Source organism: Nannospalax galili, unplaced genomic scaffold, assembly GCF_000622305.1.
Source record: "Nannospalax galili isolate Female #2095 unplaced genomic scaffold, S.galili_v1.0 scaffold851, whole genome shotgun sequence".
NCBI classification, from domain to species: domain Eukaryota; kingdom Metazoa; phylum Chordata; class Mammalia; order Rodentia; family Spalacidae; genus Nannospalax; species Nannospalax galili.
The window spans coordinates 165,682-179,998 of NW_008330578.1; the positions used below are offsets into that span (position 1 = coordinate 165,682).

Below are 14,317 nucleotides of genomic sequence, written 5' to 3' on the forward strand. Positions count from 1 at the left end.
GAGGTTTTGTTTTGTTGTATTGTCCTTTTCATTTAATTCCAGGAATACTTTTATTTCTTTCTTAATTTCTCTTTTGACCTATTCATCATTCAGGGTTGCAGGTTTTTCTCTCCATGTGTTCATGTGGTGATTATGGCTTCTTCGCGTGTTGATTGTAAGCTTTATTGCATTGTGATCTGATAGGATGCATGGAATTATTTCAGTCTTTTTGTATTTGTTGAGGTTTGTTTTGTAACCCAGTATATGGCCGATTTTGGAGAAGGTTCTATGGGGTGTTGAGTAGAAAGTTTGTCTTTTGATTCTTGGGTGAAATACTCTGTAAATGTCTGTTAAGTCCTTTTTATATGTGGTATTGTTTAATTCCGATTTATCTCTGTTAACTCTCTGCTCTCTTGACCTATCTAATGGAGACAGTGGGGTATTGAAATCCCCTACTATTAATGAGTTGGGATTAATCTGGGTCTTAAAGTCCTGTAGTATTGTTTTTATGAAGTTGGGTGCACCAGAATTTGGTGAATGTATGTTCATGATTGAAATATCTTCTTGATTCATTGTTCCTTTGATCAAAATGCAGTAGCCCTCTTTGTCTCTTCTGATTAGTTTTAGTATAAAGTCTATTTTGTCAGATATTAGAATTGCAACACCTGATTTTTTCTTAGTACTATTTGCTTGGTGTATTTTTTTCCATCCTTTTACCTTAAGATAGTGCCTGTCCTTGAAAGTGAGATGAGTTTCTTGCAGACAACAAAAAGATGGGTTTTGTGTCTTAATCCATTCACATAGTCTGTGTAGCTGTACTTTTCCAAAATTATACCTTCATTGGATATCTTTCTGCAATCCCTTGGGTATAGTCATTCCTTTCCTCAGGTCTCTGTATTGCTTCCGGAACTCTCTGAAGGGCTGGTTTTGTGGACATGAATTCCTTCAGCCTGATTTTTTCATGGAAGATTTTTCTTTATCCCCTGACTGTTATAGACATTTTGGCTGGGTATAGTAATCTGGGTTGGCATCTGTGGTCATTTATAACTGGGAATACTTTGTTCCAGGCTCTTCTGGATTTCATAGTTTGCACTAAAAAATCAGCTGTAATCCTAATGTGTTTTCCTTTATATGTGACTTGCTGTTTCTCTTTTGTAGATTTCAGTATTGTCTCTTTGTTTTGTACGTTTAGTGTTTTTACTATGATGTGCCGTGGAGAGTTTCTTTTCTGGTCCTGTTTGTTTGGTGTTCTATATGCTTCTTGTATTTGTATGGGCATGTCTTTCTTTAATTTTGGGAAAATTTCTTACATGATTCTGTTGAAAATCTGGTCCATGCCATCATCTTGGGATTTTACTCCTTTCGGTATGCCTATGATTCTTAAGTTTGGTCTTTTTATGGTGTCACACAATTCCTTCATATTCCATTCTTGTGATTTCTTAAATTTTTCATAATCTTTGCTTGAGTGGTCTACTTCCTCCACTTTATCTTCCTGTTTTGATACCCTGTTTTCCATTTCATTCATCCTATTGGTGAGGCTTTCACCTGTCGTTTCTAATTGGCTTACTGAGTTTTTCACTTCCTTCTTCATTTCAGCCTGAGTATTCTTCAATATTTCTAACTCTTTTCTGAATTCATTCTGAAGTTTATCCCTGTCTTCCTTCATTTCTTTGATTTCGTTTTTTGTGTGTTCTTTAAGTTCACTGAATTCTTTTCACATGTTTATAACTGTTCTTTTGAGTTCTGTGTCCTGCATTATCTCTAGGGGATTCTCATTGTACTCTTCTAGAGGACTATTGGTATTTGGTGGTGATATGGTATTTTGGTTTTTCATGTTGTTTTTTCTCTGTGATTTTGACATGTGAATTTCTTTTGTAGTTTCTGATTCTTGTGTGAGACTCAAGCCTTCAAGTTTAGGTCTGCTTGTTTATGTGTCTTTGTGGTTTAGTTTTTGGGCATGAAAAATTGGTTCATCCAAGTTTCAGGTTCTCTCTTTTGATTTTATATTGGAGTGGCCAGATTGTGTTTGTCTTCAGGAGTTCCCACAGAGGCGCTATTCAGATGAGGGTCAGATGTTTTCAGGCTTTCTCCTAAGGTCTGAATTCCTCCAGGAACAATTTTAGCCTCAGGAATATGGGGGTTGGACTGGCCTGGGTGCCTGGCCCAGGAAAGATGCTGGTCTAGGGAAGCTGGTGTCCGTGCCACTCAGAGATGCAAAGCAGATGGGGCGGGAAGAGGCCCCAAAGACTCCTGGGGACTGCACTGAGGAGCTGGGTTGGTCTGGTTGCAAAGGATCATGATGAGTAAAGGTCAGCCCCAGAAAAAGGTTGGTGGGTGGTGCATGCCCAGGGAAGCAGAGGGAGGTGAGGGTGGGGCCAGACCCAGAAGTAGTGCTCCTGGTGCCCAGACAAGGCACTATGTTGGTCTGGATGAAAAGGATCAGGAAGTAGTATTGGTTCCTCAGGTGTCTGGGGTCCCAAGCCAAGGAATGGGACAGGACCCAAAGTAGGAGAGAGTCGGGGGGGGGATGTGAGGGTGAATATGGCTGGGTGAGTCAAGGTGTGGAGGGCACGATGGACTTGTACCAGAGAGAGGCCTGCGGGTAGGAGAGAGGCCTCCTGCGGGTCTTTCAGGCCCAGGAAAACAGAGGGAGGTGTTGATGCTTTCTTTTTAAAAAATTGGTATATTTATTATTTTTATTTTATGTGTATAAGGCCTGCATGTATGTAAGTGCACCTTGTCATGCAGTGTCCTTGGAGGTCAGAAGAGGATGTTGTATTCCCTTGAAACTGGAGTTTACAGATGGTTGTTAGCTGTCATATAGGTGCTGGGAATTGAACCTGGGTCCTCTGCAAGAGTAGTCAGTGCTCTTAACCACTGAGACATCTCTCCAGCCTCCCAAATTGTTGCATTCTTATGAGTCTTAATATAACCATGATTTTAAAATTGTTTTTCTGACTCAGAGCTGGATAACTGTTAAGTCATTGATTAGATGATGTTACAAATTTGGATACAAATGACCTGTACAGGATACAATATCCTGTGAGACAATTGATGGACCATTTGACTGTATAACTCTTTAAAAATCTTTAGTACTTTGTTTATATAGCACCTAAGGTCACAGTTTTCTCCTAAGCATAGAATCTCATTGTACCTGGTCATAAAATTCCTACCTAATACTCTTCATGAAATTCTGTATTCTTTGATGTTTTGGTTGTTAGCCTTAGCCTTTAACAGCTGCACCATCTCTCCAGCCCACATGTGCAAAGTGGTTGTTACAATAGGACATCTATATTTTTATTTTCTTTTAACACATATGAGATGCTAATCACACTTTATAATATCTAACTGAAATTATTTTTCTGTTTTACAGGGGATCTTTCCTGCAAATTATATTCACTTGAAAAAGGCAATTGTCAGTAATAGGGGGTGAGTAACTGGTCTTACTGAGTTAATTAAAATTATTATAGGTTACAGAAGAAGTCTGATATTTTCATTCATGGCATAAAATATATTGATAGATACTTCTGGAAAAACAAAGATTTAATATTATACATAATTCTGAACTCTAATATGTTTTGTCTTATCCTGGATAGATAACAGGTATAAATTTTATAAAAGTACATGTTTTATGTTAAAAATTATTAAGTATGATTTTGAGAATAGTCATCCATAGAATAGGAATTAGAGATAGATCTGTCGTTTCACTGCTATTGTCAATGTGAGGGAAACTTTTAAGGTCTTCTATTTATAAAAAATGTTAAAGGTGTACCTCAGAGGATGAAAACAATATGTAAAAGAGATGCATAGTTTGATTACACATTTCAAAAATAAAGTAATCCAGCTCTCACCAGAGAAGCTTCTTTATACAGCAGGTGGTGATTAACAGAAACTCACAGTTGGCCAATATGTAGAGAACAAGAGCCAGCAGAGTGCTTATCCCTGAATAGGACAACTATTTCAATCCTCGGCCTTTCAAGGTTCACAGGTCATTGTGGAAGAGGAGGTAGAAAGACTGTTAAGAGTCAGAGACGGGTAGATGAGCACAAGAAAACAGTCTTCCAGACAGCTTGTCAGTTACTTATATGAACTCACCTCACAGCAATAGTGACAGCATGCACATGGTCTAGACAAGTTTAAATCAGACAAAATCACAGCATAGACATAGGGAAGTCGATAAGAAATCCCAATCCAACCTAAGGAACTTTTGGCAATATATAACTGCTGGGGAGGGCTGGAGAGATTGCTTAGTGGTTAAGAACACTGGTTGTTCTTACAGAAGACCTGGGTTCAAATCCCAGCACCCACATGGCAGCTAACAACTGCCCATGACTCTAGTTCCAGGGGATCTGATAGCCTCTTCTGTCCTCACGGGCATTGCATGACACACATGCACTTACCTACATGCAGGCAATACATGCATACACATAAAATAAAAATAATAAATAAAAAATAACAATAACTGCTGGGAGTAGAAAAATATTGTCTTACAGGGATGGGACTCTAAGTGGGCCCAATGGATGGACCCACACTGAAGGACATTTGGGGACACAAATCAGACTCTATAGGCTGTATTTTGTGTATGTGTGTATGTGTGTGTATATGTGTGTGTGTACACATTAAATTGGATGGGGGCAGTGGGAGGAGGTTCTGATAGGGGAGGGGATCTAAATACCATCAAACTATATTGTATGAAAAATCACAAAAATTCAATTAAAAACATTTTCTGAATTTAAATGGCCTGTAGGAAAATGCAAAAATGACATTCTTGATCTATAGCACCATGGTCAGTGATGAGACTGTTCAGAGCTGAAATTATGTAGAAGCACCATGGGAGTGAGATAAGGAAAGTGGTATAGAGACTATCTAGTGATACAGAAATAGAGTGCCTCAGAAAATAATGGCAAAATAATATGCTTTCTCATGATAAGTGGCTCACCTGAAGTTCAGAAACCATGTACCTCATTTATAATAACTGAAGGATTGGGGGACAGTTTGGTAGCAGAAAAATTTATACGTTAAGTAAAGCAGAGGAGCTATAGCCATGGAAAGAATTACTCAGAGAAGTTGTATTTGTTGATGTTCTAGTTTGTTTCTCCATTGCTGTGACAAAATACCAACTTGGGGAGGAATGGGTTTATTTGGCTTACATCTCCCAGGTCACAATTCTTCAGGGAGCCCAAGGTAGGAACTCAGGGCAGGAACTTGGAGGCAGGAGCTAGATAGAGCACAGGCCATGGAGGAACACTGCTTACTGGCTTGCTCTCCTGGTCCATGCTCAACCTGCTTTCTTATACAATACAGAACAACCTGCCTCAGGGGTGGCACCACCCACAATGGGCTAGGCCCTCCCACATCACTCAAAAATCAAGAAAATACCCCACAGACATGTCCCTAGTCCAGTCCAATGGAGACAATTCCCTAATTGAGGCTACCTCTACCCAGGTGTGTCAAGTTGACAACTAAAGCTGTCCAGCACAGATATAGTCTTTCTTTATGGGAGTATAGCAAGAGAGGTCTTTGGATATATAAATCTTAGAAGGCTACCTAGAATCAAACTTTTTTATCCAAATATTCAGCAGAATATTGTCCAGAATAGAATTTCTAAAATCTGGTGAAGTATTTTTTAAAAATATCTGCAAAGCACTGGAGAGCAATTGATATAGACAGTATCTTGCGAAGCTCCAATCCTTGAAGGAGGAAATGCACACTAGGAGAGCTTCTTGTTTACTTTGGCTTTTTTTCTCTCAGGTAGTTTTTCATCTTATTCTCATGTGATGGAATAGAGTCTGATAAGACAATGGTAATCTCTCTTGACATTAGCAAGATGATAGAATAGTAAATCCCAGTCTTTAGCTCCTACAGAAATACTGATTTAACAATCACATATAGAACAGTATATCTTTGTGAGTGGTCCAGAATCCAATAAAGATTTTGCAGGGCCCCAAAGAGCACAAAACAGAGAATTGCTACATTTGAAAAGGATAAGAAGAATGTTCTAATTTTTCCTGAATTAGCCCCTCCTCTATACTGGCTAAGAAAGAATTTACCTCAGTTGAGCCTCTTGCATTAGAGCAAAATAGCATGAGTTGGAGTATGCATTCAACATCTCTGGCATTTCTAGGCACTGCCCCAAGTGATGTACAGGTAAGAACAGAACTAGTCTAGAATTCCACAGGTCCCAGGCAGAGGACCCATAGGGGCTATTTTGATTAGCAAAAGCAAAGGCAGTCTCTCAGAGGTCTTGGTGATCAGATGGTGAAGTTTCAGACCTGTTGAGATGAATTTATTGACAGCAGCATACAGTCCAACAATTTGTACCAGGGCCCTAGTCTCTAGCATTCCTTATTCTGTTCCTGCCACCTCCGTGGGTACACAAGTTAATTTACTTGGACCTCTGCCTCATCTTTCTTCTCTTGTGATTCAGCCTGTGCATTTGCTTCTTCCTCTATTTCACTCTTACAGCACAGGAGTTTCAAGGAAGATGGCACTAAAGCCAAGAGCCCAAGTAATGTCTTTTTAAGCGAGTTTACTCCAAACTGCTGAAGTTACCTGAACAGTTTAAACTTGCAGGGGCAGCTAAAAAGAAAAAGTGAATGGCTCACTGAAGCTTGCACAGCTCTGTGGGACTGAGAATAATGCAAAATCAAGACTTGTCAGAGAGAGAGAGAGAGAGAGAGAGAGAGAGAGAGAGAGAGAGAGGTGTTCTATAATGGTGATCATAGTGAGATCTCCAGTGCCCTGGTCTTTCTGTATACTGCCCTAGGATAAAAGATAGGGTGATTTACCATGGCTATCATGGGTCAGAAAGATTGGAAGAAGATTCACAATCTTGACACTCCCAGGAAGAACAGAGGAACAGTACCTAACACATTTAAAGAAAATGCTCTCAAATTCGTAGCTGGGTTGATTGGTGAGGGCCTTTCCCTGTTGAAGTCATTCCATAAACTCTGAGAGAGGCTGTTTTTTCAGTTTGCACATAGAAAGTCAAAGCTACAAGAATAGGAAGAGTCAGGTAAATATGATGCCTTACAACTGACCCTAAAGAAATGGAGTTCTATGAATTACCTGACAAATAATTCAAAATAATATCTTACAAAAGCCCAATGAAATATAAGAAAATTTAGGCAAATAAATCAGAGAAATTACTTAAGAACAGAATGACCAACAAATAAATAAAATCCGTAAGGAGAAAATAAGGGAAAGAGAACCTGACATAAAACTCTGGAGAAGAAGAATCTGAACTCAAATATTCAATTAGAATAACATTCTTTTTTATTGATTGTTTTTGAGAGTTTCATACATCTTGATTATATCTAGACCCCCCTCCCCTATCTGCACCTCCCATGCTCTCCCACTTGTTTTCATGCATTCTGTCATGTATATTAAGACCTATCAAGTCAAGTTTATGTCCTCAAATGTCCCTCTGTGTGAGTCCATCCACTAGAATCTGGTCAACCTATCTAGCATCACTCGCTTAAAGAAAACCAACTCTCCCTTCCCACTAGTCATCTGTTGCTAATAGTTTCTCAGCTAAGGTTGGGGCTTCTTACTCATTTCCCCCTTCTATTCTGAGTTTTTGTCTAGTTTGAACTTGCATGTGTCTTGTGCATGCTGTCACCATTGCTGTAAATTCATATGAGTAACTTCCCAGCTGTCTGGAAAACTGTTTCCTTGTGGTCATGCACCACCCCTAGCTCTACAGTCAGATCTGCCCCTCTCTTCTGCAATGGTCACTGAGCCCTAGATGGCAGAGGCTTGATATACATGTCCTACCCAGAAACATGGACTCTGCAGTCTCTTATTCTCTGCACTTTGGCCAGTTATAGTTTTTTGGGTTAACCATCATCTGTTGCATGAGGAAGCTTTGCTGGTGAGTGTTGAGAGATGTATTAATATTTTTTCTGCCCCTTATTCTACTATGTTTTTTTTATCCTTAGGTGTAAAGGTTGCATTATAGATGTGTCACTTAGGACTGGGCTTCTCACAGATACTTATTCTCTGCATTTGACCAGTTGTGGAACTCAGCCTCCATCTGTTGCAAAAAGAAGCTTTTTTTCTTGATCTAATAAAAGAGTCAGTGAACTTAGAAATAGGTCACTTGAAATTCATTTGTGCAAGGGAAAAAAGAAAAAAGAATGAAAATAAGTGAAGAAAATTTAATAAATTTTTGGGACACTATGAAGCACACTATTATATGCCATTTGGAATTGCCAGAAGTAAGAAATAATGGGTGAAGACTTTCCAAATTTAAGGAGGAAAATGGTCATCAATTTTTAAAACCCAAAGAACCCTGTTGAAATAAACTTAAATCTATACCAATGCATGTTATAACCTGTTTGTCACAAATCAAAGACATACCTTCTGAAAGCAGCAAAAGAAAAGGAATTCATATATAAGTTCATATATGAGGAAGCCTTCATAAGAATCAGTGGATTTCTCAGTAGAGACTTTTTAAAATAAAAGGAAATTGAATGCTGTATTCAACATATTATAGAAATAATCTACCAAGAATACTGTGGCCAACAAAATGATCCTTTAAAAATGGAGAAAGATTTTTTTTCACTAGCCAAAAAATAGGAGAGGGAATTTATCACAATTAACCTTGCCTAGTAAGAAATACAAGTAAGAAGTTCTTTAAGTTGGAGCAAAAGGATCCTTGCTTTACAGCAACATGAAAGCAAATGAAAATATAAAATTCTGGGGCTGGAGAGATGGCTCAGCGGTTAAGAGCACTGACTGCTCTTGCAGAGGACCTGGGTTCGATTCCCAGCACCCACATGGCAGCTATGAACCGTCCTTAACTCCAGTTCCAGGGGAATCCAAAGCCCTCTTCTGACCTTGGTAGCATTGCACAACACAGGTACACTCACATACATGCAGGCAATACACTCATATACATAAAATAAAAATAATAAATAAAAATTTTTTGGTCTTTTCGAGACAGGGTCTCCCTCTAGCCCCAGCTGTCCTGGATTCACTATGGAGACCAGGCTGGCCTCGAACTCAAAGAGATCGGCCTGCCTCTGCCTCCCTAGTGCTGGGATTAAAGATGTGCACCACTGAAAAAAGAAGATATAAAATTCATGAGTAAAGGCAAATATATAGAAGTATATATGACATGAATATTATCAGTGTGGTATAAAAAATCACTTCTTTTAGTATAAAATTTAAAAGATAGGATTATTGAGAATTATAGCTGTTGGAGCTAGAGAGATGGCTCAGTGGTTAAGAGAACTGGCTGCTCTTGCAGAGGACCCGGGTTCGATTCTCAGCATCCACATGGCAGCTAACAACCATCTGTAACTCCATTTCCAGGAGATCTGACTCCTTCTTCTGACCTGTGTAGGCATTGCACAACACATGTGCACTTACATACATGCAAACAATACACACACACATAAAGTAAAAATAATAAAAATATTTTAAAAAGAATTATCACTGCAAAATTTGTTAATGAAAAGCAGTGATGTTAATTGGGACATCAATGAAAAACGTTTATAGAAAGAATTAAACTTGTATAGTTTTCGTATGTGATTAAAATTATCTACTTGTAGGCTGGGGAGATGACTCATCAAGTATCATGAGTATCTGACTCCAAATCCCTTATACCCATGTAAAATGCTGGATATGGCCAACTATAAACTCTAATCCAATACCGTGGAGGGGGGTGGATCTCTGAAGCTTGCTTGCTGACAGCCTAGCATCAGGTTCAGTGAAAGACCCTACCTTAAGAGAATAAAATGGACCATGATAGAGCAGCACACCGGAAGTCCTCCTCTGGCCTTTACATGGTCATGTATCCACACATGTGTGTATACCCTTCCCAACACACACACAATTAACTTAAAATAGATGGTATGGGTCTGGACAAAGGCTCAGCAGTTAAGAGCACTGGCTGTTCTGGCAGAGGACCTGAGTTCGATTCCCATCACCTACATGGTGGTTAACAATTGTCCATGACTCCAGTTCTAGGGGATTCAGTGCCCTCTTTTGTTCTCCGAGGGCATTGTACAACATGGGTGCATTTGCATACATTCAGGCAGTACACGCATGCACATAAAATAATAAAATATTAAAAAAGAGTAGATGCTTATAAAATGAGCTAAGCTTCATGGAAAGCACAAACAAAATAGAGAAATTTAAAAGAATGCTGTGCTATAGCTTTGTGGTAGAGTGATTGCCTAGCGTACACAAAACCCTGTGTGCAATCCCTACCACTGGATAATTGAAGAATTAGTTTATTGTATTTAGTTGTCATGGCACTCATACTTTAAACTTATAACAGTCTTAGTTTTCTCTTTTTTTTTCTCATTAATGACTTTGGCATTGTGCTTAGATCAGTTCTGCAAAATATTTGCCAATTTGCATTTTTATTAATTGAATCTTCATTATTAGAGTCATATGAAACATTTTGGATAGCATTACTGCATATATTTTGTTATGCAATAAAAGACATTTTCCCATATATTTTCCTAGTGGTTTTTGCAGTACTAGGACTTGGGGCTCTATCATAGCAGATTTTAGCCTATAACAAAGACCTCTTAATTAGAGAGCACACATTGAGTTTCTACCATATGTCTTCTGCATTGCACCACTACCCACTTGTGAGGGAGCATGATCCAGATTGCCAGTGTGTTTAAAGTATGCCAGCTGTTTTTTGAAAAAAAAATTGCTGCTTGTGCTGAAGAGCTTGGTTTTCATTTGGTTGATAAAATAAATTGTTTACATAGGCTACATATGGAAAATTTCCTGTGGAAAATTTCAAGTTATCATATTTTTAGTTAGCTTTTAAAATGCTTCTCTCTCTCTCTCTCTCTCTCTCTCTCTCTCTCTCTCTCTCTCTCTCTCTCCCTCTCTCTCTCTTTAAGATAGGGTCTCCCTGTAGCCCCAGCTGACCAGGAACTTGCTATGTAGACCAGGCTCAAACTCACAGAGATCCACCTGCCTCTGCCTCCTGAGTGCTGGGATTAAATGCATGCACCACCATGCCCAGCCCTTTTTCTCTTTTGTAAAATAATTAAACTGTAATTGCTACTTCAAATTTTGCTAAGAATATTGCACATTTGTAGGGAGTTTTAGGATTTCAGGCTTACCAAGGAAAAACACATGAGCACCAAATGGTAGTAACATTCAGAGCTTTATTTGGGCAGCACATTGTCAGCTTGCAAAGGAAAGTCCTACTGGAGACAGATCCTTCCGAGGAAAGAGGGTCACTGTTCAGAAAAAGAAGGAGGAAGGGGAAACTCCCCAGAGGAGAGGGATGCCAGAAATATGACCTATGTGTCTAGGTCATATCAGTTAACTACAAAATGAGAAAGTGTATTGGGTCAGAGAGCTTCAAAGGGCCAGTAGCAACTTGAAGTCCTTTATACCTCCGAATTGTCTATATCCCTTAACTATGGGTAGATGATGTTGAAGGCAGTTGCATGAAGTATTGAAAGCAGGCAGATACTGTGAGTAAAATTATATTTATTTGCACTATAAAGCAGTTAGATGCATCAAAATTTCAATTTGACACTGATAGGTTCTGGGGTAATGATGCTTGCCTGCTGTAAACAGAGCTATAGACAGGGACTGTCTTTGTCTATTTATGTCACAATGAATTATGAAACATCTGTAAATATTTTTATTTTTATTTAGTTGGAAATTAGTATTATTTGAACAAGGAATTAAGTAACTTCAGCAGTTATAGAAATTGTCAGTTTTAGTGATTACTAGCTCATATTGTAAATATGAGCCAGAATAAAATGGTGCAGTTTATCATAGGAGGATGAACTACATATCATAGCCAGAATAAAATGGTGCAATTTATCATTGGAGGATGAACTACATATCATAACAAGGCCAATGATATTTCCTTCTGTTCTGCTCAAGGAATTATTAATGTTTATATTATTCTTTGGTATTATCTCTTTATTCTTAAGTTTCAAGAGCTCCAATTTCAGCTTAGGGTATAAATAGGAGGATATACATTGGTTATAACGTGTACTGCAGGGAGCACATGATAGCAGCATTAGTTTAATCACTGTCTAAACTTTCCTCTGGCAGCGCTATTTTCAGTTTGCTTGTGTGTTAACTGAAATAACTTCTGTCTTCATTAGAAATTAATATGAAAACAAAAACTTAGAAAAAAACCCTTCTTCTTGGCTAGAGAGATGGCTTAGCTAGTAAAGGAGCTTGCTGTCAAGCTGACAACCTGAATTCAGTCCCCAGGACCCACATGATAGAAGGAGAGAATTGAGTCCCATAAGTTGTTCTCTGGCCTCTGCGCACATGCTGTGGCATGCATGCAGGCTCTCCTTCTCTCTCCTCCCTCTCCCTTCCCCCCTTCCCTCTCCCCCCACTCAAATAAATGTAATTAAAAAATAAAAGGTACTTCTTGCAGTAATTTCCTCTATATTTCCAAAATATTGATCTACATCTATATCTAGATGGATGGATGGGTGTTGGGTTGATTGGTTTTATTTATTTATTTATTTATTTATTTATTTATTTATTTATTTATTTAGAGACCATGTCTCATTATGTAGGCCAGAATGGCATGGAACTTGCCATGTAACCTAGACTGACCTCAAATTTTATCCTCCTTCCTTAACCTCTTGAACATTAGAATTACAGGTGCATATTACCATACCCAGTCTAAAGTTTGAAAAAAAATATTTTATCAACCTGTATTTTTTTCTGCAGTGGTATGGATTGACCTAAGACTCTTGTACATGCTAGACAATCACTCTACCACCAAGCTGCATTTCCTCCCTTTTTTTAGGTAATTTTTATCAAATTACACCCTCTAAATTCCTACCAGATTTGTTTGTCTTTTGTAAAACTTTTAAAGAGTTGACTGTACAATAATACTTATTGAATGTGGATAAGAATATATTTTGGCTGGGCATGGTGGTGCATGCCTTTAATCCCAGTACTTGGGAGGCAGAGGCAGGCAGATCTCTGTGAGTTCAAGGCCAGCCTGGTCTACATAGTGAGTTCCAGGATAGCTGGGGCTACAGGGAGATCCTGTCTCAAAAAGACGGAAAAAAAAGAAAATATTTTGAAAAAAAGAATATATTTGATACACTAGGTTCACTTTTTGTATTTTCATATAGAATATATACAAATATATTTTAAAAAATATATAATTCTGAAATAACATTTATACTTCTGGGCTAGAACAGGCAAAACCTGCTAATTTCACTGGAAAAGTGTAAGTTGTGAGTGTCCTGATGTATTATTTAAGTAGGAACAAGTATATACATACACAAATGCATAAAATCTTCAGGATTTATTAGTACAGATGAAAAAGTAGTAATCTATAAACTTCCAGTTAAGTTATACACCCCTCAGTTTATTCATAAAGTTTGAAAAGCAATAACAAAAAGGAAAAATAAGTAAAAGTAATGTTCTCTTTCTTTAGACCAAGACAACCAACTAATTCCTTACTTAAATTCCTGTCTAGTTAGTAACATACCATCTTACAAACAACTCAGTTGAATTAAAATTAGTTTAGTGTTTGATAAGTGGTTTGAATTTGAACAGATGATTTTTGTACTTAGAAAAGTATATGATGCTTGATAAGAGTGAACATGGATTCACATACAGTCATGCTGTATTAGTTACTTTTCTATTGCTGTAATAAACCACCATGACTAAGGAAATTTACTTCAGGGAGAGCTTATTTGGTTTTTGATTCCAGAGGGATAAGAATCCATTGTGGTGGGGGAGGCATGCTAACAGGTGGCTGACAACTTCAACAGCAGCCATGAAGCAGAGAGAGCAAATCTGGAATTGGGGCAAGACCATAAACTGTCTAAGCCCTTAGAGACACACTTCCTCCAACAGTGCTACACCTCCTAAGATTCCATGACCTACCAAACCACACCATCATCTTGGAACAAAGTGTTCAGATACTTGAGCCTGTAGGGGACATTTCTCATTCAGACCACCATACACTTCAAGACAATGAATATTTTATGTGTATAAATTAATTTTTAAAGTTGGCAATTGGAGCAGTGGGTTTCATTACGGCATCTTCATACATATATGCCATTATACTTCGTTTTCAATTGTCCCTCTTCCCCACTACCCATATTTTGGCTAAGGATCTGTAAATCTTTTTTTTTTAATTTTTTAATTTTTTTAATTAAAAGAAGCATTTCATTACAACAGCATTAACCTATTCAATAACATTTTTCTGAGCTAGGGTTCATCTCTTTCAAAATTGGCTGTACATTTCTAGGTTTACAGATGAATTATTACGCTTATATAATCTTTTACTCATTATAAACTCTATAAGACATAAAATTAAATGAGGTTCCAACATTTAAAAAAGATCTCCACTTCA

At 38.0% G+C, this 14,317-nt stretch overlaps 1 protein-coding gene across 1 annotated transcript in view; it reads left to right on the plus strand.

Annotated features, from left to right (window-relative positions):
- The window catches only part of Dock3 (dedicator of cytokinesis 3), a 480,991-nt gene that overhangs the window by 146,865 nt on the left and 319,809 nt on the right, over positions 1 to 14,317 (plus strand). The window contains exon 3 of the mRNA XM_029554349.1: positions 3,353 to 3,408. The gene's annotated coding sequence lies outside the window, so the exon portion shown is untranslated. The remainder of the gene's footprint in view (positions 1 to 3,352; positions 3,409 to 14,317) is intronic.